At 27.2% G+C, this 5,595-nt stretch overlaps 1 non-coding gene across 1 annotated transcript; it reads right to left on the bottom strand.

The window, feature by feature from the left end:
* Positions 1 to 348: 348 nt before the first annotated feature.
* On the bottom strand, positions 349 to 480 carry LOC149177129 (U6atac minor spliceosomal RNA). The gene has a single exon (XR_016258968.1). It is a non-coding gene; the product is annotated as a U6atac minor spliceosomal RNA (small nuclear RNA).
* Positions 481 to 5,595: the final 5,115 nt, after the last annotated feature.

Genomic DNA, 5,595 nt, shown 5'->3' with positions numbered 1-5,595 from the left:
ACTTAGTTTCTTTATGGATTGATTCTCGAAACCAATATTGTGTAATCAAAATCATTCTTGATTCCGATATTCTTTTTCAATCTCTTGCAAGTTTGTGCAATTATTCTTCAACTAGATCCATATTTGCGCTCTAATAATTTTACACCAATGCAGTAATAGACTCAAATTTTTAACACACAAAAACATGGAAAATCAGTACTTTTTGTGATTGGAGAAGGAACACATGAAATTTGAAATTAATACCTTTTGTGATAAGAGAAGGAAGGTATGAAATTCAAAATGCATTTCGGGATGAAGGGCACATTCTCATGATTTGAATTCATGAGATGGTTTAACAATGTTAAAACAAAAAAAATGTGGTAATATCCACCCAAGTGAGGGGATGGATGAACAACCTTAAATGTGTGTGATAAGAAAGTTTCAAGACTATTCTCTTCCTTGTCGAGGGAGATGCAAACCATCTCTCCTTTCTACTAACACTGAATTCAGGAGATGAAAGATGTGGTTTTCGCTTATCATCATAACTAGGTCGACATGTAGTATTTTTTTAGCCTTTACATTAGCTGGACAACTCACGCAAGTTTGAGGAGGGAAAATGTTTCATGTAACAGGTGACTGTAACCCTTAACCAATTTATAGCCAATTTTCATAAATATTTTTTTAATAAATTAAAGTTAGTAAAGGATATACGAAACAAAAAAACCATTCTCATACTTTCCATATTGTACGTGGGATCATGTATTAGACGAAGAATATTATGAGATTATCAAATAATCCATACCATTCATAATTTAAAGATTTGAAATTCCTCATGCTCAATTATTTTAAAGATTTGAAACCTCAAGCCGAAATCCAATATAGGCCATGCCTATCCATATAATAAAATTATAAATTATTTTTTCTTGGGAAACAATTATAATAGGTATATCATATTTAAAAAAAAATAATGATGAAGATTCATATTAATAATTATGATATTTTATATTTTATATTTAAATTTAATTAATAAACATATAACAACTTAATACTTACAATATTTTTTTCAATAAAAACTTACTCTTTGTATATGTGTATAAGATTAAAAATATATATAACATGCCAAAAAAATGGCATTCATATATATATATATATATAGATATCTATTAAATTCATGTTAACTTTGAATCTATAAATTCTCTACAAATCAATATTTTCAAACATCTTTCCAAAAAATAAATCTTTTGTTCAAATTTTGTTTTCTTAAAATTTACATTAAAAACAAGTGTAATATGCAGCTTTGATGCTTAGTACCTACTTCTTATGTAAAAATTAATTGATATCTAATTTAGATTTAGAGTCAAAAACCTTCAAAACCATGTAATTGATAGTTATTTTATATTAATTTAAATGTTTATTGAGTTAAAAACCTCCAAAACCATGTATATATAAAGTATGCTACATAATAATCATAAACTCCAATTTAAAATAGCTTTACATATAATATCATATTTATATCTCTTAAAATTAAATTAAATTATTATATTATTATGTAAAACATTGTATTAAAATTTATAAATATATAAATTTTGAAATGCAACATCAATAATTTTCATGTAAAAAACATAAAATAAGTAAATTAAACATTGTCTAAATAAATAACATATATTTAAAAAGAAATATAAATGGCTTATGCAAATAAATTAGTTTAAATGAATATTGTAACTAAAAAATATGTTGTTATTTATTTTATATTAATTTCATTATCCAATTATTAATTAAACAATTAAAAACTGTCATATTAAAAATAAAATAAAATAATATATGACTAACTATATTTATTGCCTTTTACATTTTTATTAGTAAAACTATGTAGGAAAAGCAAATATTAAAAAACTGAGGTGTAAAAATAATTTACTAAGCATAAATATTTAGATTTGATAGGTATACTATGTTATTTAAAGTTATGACACTTGGTTTGGCACTTCATATAATGACAACTCATTTTCATAAATATTTTGATTTTGATAGGTGTAATCTTTATTAAACTCTGTTATTAAAAGTTATGACACTTGGTTTGGTACTTCATATAATGACAACTCATTTTCATAAATATTTTGATTTTGATAGGTGTAATCTTTATTAAATGTTTTGACACTTGGTTTGGTACTTCATACAATGAAAATTAATTTTCTTAAATATTTTGATTTTGATAGTTCTACTCATTAAAAGTTATGACACTTGGTTTGGTACCTCATACAATGACAATTCATTTTCATAAATCTTTTGGTTTTGATAGGTGTACTCTTTATTAAATGTTATGACACTTGGTTGCATGCAATATATTTTTGATTCTTTGTTTTTGATTTTTTTGTTTTCCTCACCATTTTATTTTAAACACCACGAAATTAACCATTTCATGTATATGGACCAATAGAATATAGAAATTCAAATTTAATTTTTTTCAAAATTTATTTTTGATTTTCAAAATATTTGGTTTAATATTTAATTTTTTCAAACCTTTAATGAATTTTATAAAATCTGTTTAGAAATTTCAAAATTAATTGAAAGTCAAACATTTTGACTAAAAACAAAAACAATATAACTCGCTAAATATAAACATATTTACATTTTAAATCACTTACTCCCCTCCATATGTGATAAGATAGTATGTAAAATAGATCTCTACCGAATCTTTGATAAGGAGAACAAACACATAGAAGGATGACGAACAAAAAACTAGTAAAACATGAATCTTTGAAAACTTTCGAACTTCTGCAAAGAGCAAACTGTATTGATCTTGAAAATCCTACAATACACACAAGGTTTTTCCCAAAGAGTTTTGAACCATTTGTCTTTCTTTTTCATACATTATATATTAAAATGTACAAAAATTTAAGATCCATAATATCCAGGAAAGAAACCATAAAATATTACAACATTTTTATGACACAATTTACTAAACAAAGTTTATCCCTATTAACAAAATTATGTGTATTCCATGTCGAGCTCTCGAACTAGGAATCATAATACATGAATATTTTTTTATTTATTTTCCATAAATTATATATCAAAGTGTACAAAATTGTAAAATCCATAATATCCAGGAAAGAAACCATAAAATATTACAACCATTTTATGATACAATTTATTAAACAAAGTTTATCCCTATTGACAAAATTATGTGTATTCCATGTCGAGCTCTCGAACTGGGAATCATAATACATGAATATTTTTTTACAAGTTGTCTCCAAATAATTTGTTTGGGTTTCCAAATCTTTCTCTTTGGCACGTTGTTTGACTGTCAGGCAAAATGACCTGCACAACATAACCAACTCTTGAGACACGCCACACGTTTTCAATATATGCATGTCAATATTATACTAGGAACAATGCTCCCAAGATGAGAATTTGGAATCACATGAAACATAAACCTATTGTTGGCTTGATAGCTATATTAGAGCTTCAATGAACGAAAATTGATGATCAAAATAGACATATGACATCCATTATGTTGCGTTGACTGCAATTTTGGAAACCAACCATTATAGATTGCTAACACCCCTTGTGCTTTACTTCACTAGGAGAGGGAGATAAATCTCCACCATTGGTTTATAGTGAGATTAAGGGAAAATTAAGAAAGAAGATATAGCAACAAACCTAGCAAATCACCAATTCGACAGTTATCAACCAACGGAGCATGCTCCAATGGAGGATGATTCATAGGAGAAGCTCTTTCATCTGTAAGATAACAATGCAATTTTCATCAAAGAAAATAATGACATGTAAAGTAATACAGAAAACATAATATTGACTACATGAATTAGGAATCCCATCCATTGCACCTTGAATGATGTGATAGCTAGATGGATGGTGCATCTGTCTATATGCTTGAATTGAATTCACACTGGTGGGATGTCGCCCCTCTACAAACATTCAGACATTATATTAATAACATTAATAACATCCAGTACACACATTTAAGAGAAAATTAATAGGAAAGATATAATAACAAACTTGGAAAATCACCAATTGGTCAGTTGTAAACCAACGAAGCATGCTCCAGTGGAGGATGATCCATAAGAGAATCTCTTGCATTTGTAGAATAACAATGCAATTTTCATCAAAGAAAATAATGGCATGTAAAGTAATACAAACATCATAATATTGACTACATGAATTAGGAATCACATCCAATGCACGTTGAATGATGTGATAACTAGATCGATAGTGCATCTGTCTATGTGCTTGAATTGAAGGCACACTGGTGGGATGTTGCACCATTCAGACACTACATTAACAACATCAAAAACATCCAATACACACATTTAAGAACAAATTAAGAGGGAAGATATAACAAAAAACCTAGCAAACATGGTAAATTTTAGGGGCGAATTTTAGCCCAAGGGCAAAATTTAAGGGGTTTTTCATTTTAGAGAGGTAAATTTTAGGGGAGAATTTTTGCCCAAGGGCGAAATTTAAGGGGTTTTTCATTTTAGAGGGGTGAAATTTTTATAAAACACCCATTTCATATATTTAGCCCAACTTTTATTTAAAAAATAATTATTTTTTTCATTTTTTCCATTTTCTGGTCTGGGAGGTGGTTTGGGAGGTTGTATTTTGTCCCAATAAATAAAAATATAAATAAAGTGCAGGTATGGTAATATATAAAACCTCTTTTTATACTTACTCCAAAGGAACGGTAAATAAATAAAAATATAAATAAACTAGAGGTATGGTAAATAAATAAAACCTCTTTTTATATTTAGTCCATAACCCTCTTTCTATTTAAGAAGGCTTAGAAAATAGGTTTTATTTAAGTGAATTATTTGTGTCAAATACCATATTTATAAAAGAGGTATGGTAAATTAATAGAAATATAAATAAATGAGAGGTATGGTAAATAAATAAAACATTTTTTTTTTTATATTTACTCCATAAGTCACCTTATATTTACAAACACGCAATGGTGTAAATAAATAAAAATATAAATAGAGTGGAGGTATGGTAAATAAATAAAACCTCTTTTTATATTTAGTCCATAACCCTCATTCTATTTTAAAAGGCTAAAAAAAAGAGGTTTTATTTAAGTGAATCCTATGGGCCAAATACCATATTTATAAAAGATGTATGGTAAATTAATCAAAATATAAATAAATGAGATGTATGGTAAATAAATAAAACATTTTTTATATTTAGTCCATAAGTCACCTTATAATTATGAACACTCAAAAAATGAGTTCTATTTAGGTGAAGCCTATGGGCCAAATACTATGGGCCAAATACCATGGGCCAAATTATTATTAATACCATGCAAAAAAAATGAGTTATATTTAGGTGAAGCCTATGGGCCAAATACTGTGGGCCAAATACCATGGGCCAAATTATTATTAATACCATGCAAAAAAACATTAGTAATAGTATTAATATTATTATTAATATTAGTATCAATAAAAATAAAGATGGCACATGGTATTGACCCATGGTATTCACCTGGAATGTAGCCTATTTAAAGGGGGGAATTAAACCATCATAGATCCATCTTTACTCTGGATCTAGTAAGTGCCAAGAGGGATCAAATATCGTGATATGCAAACTAGCATAGAGTGAAAAAATATT

Source organism: Pinus tabuliformis, chromosome 4_1 (assembly GCF_031772625.1).
Source record: "Pinus tabuliformis cultivar Carrire ecotype Pingquan chromosome 4_1, CPIR1, whole genome shotgun sequence".
Lineage (NCBI taxonomy): Eukaryota > Viridiplantae > Streptophyta > Pinopsida > Pinales > Pinaceae > Pinus > Pinus tabuliformis.
This window is presented reverse-complemented; position numbering and strand designations above follow the sequence as displayed.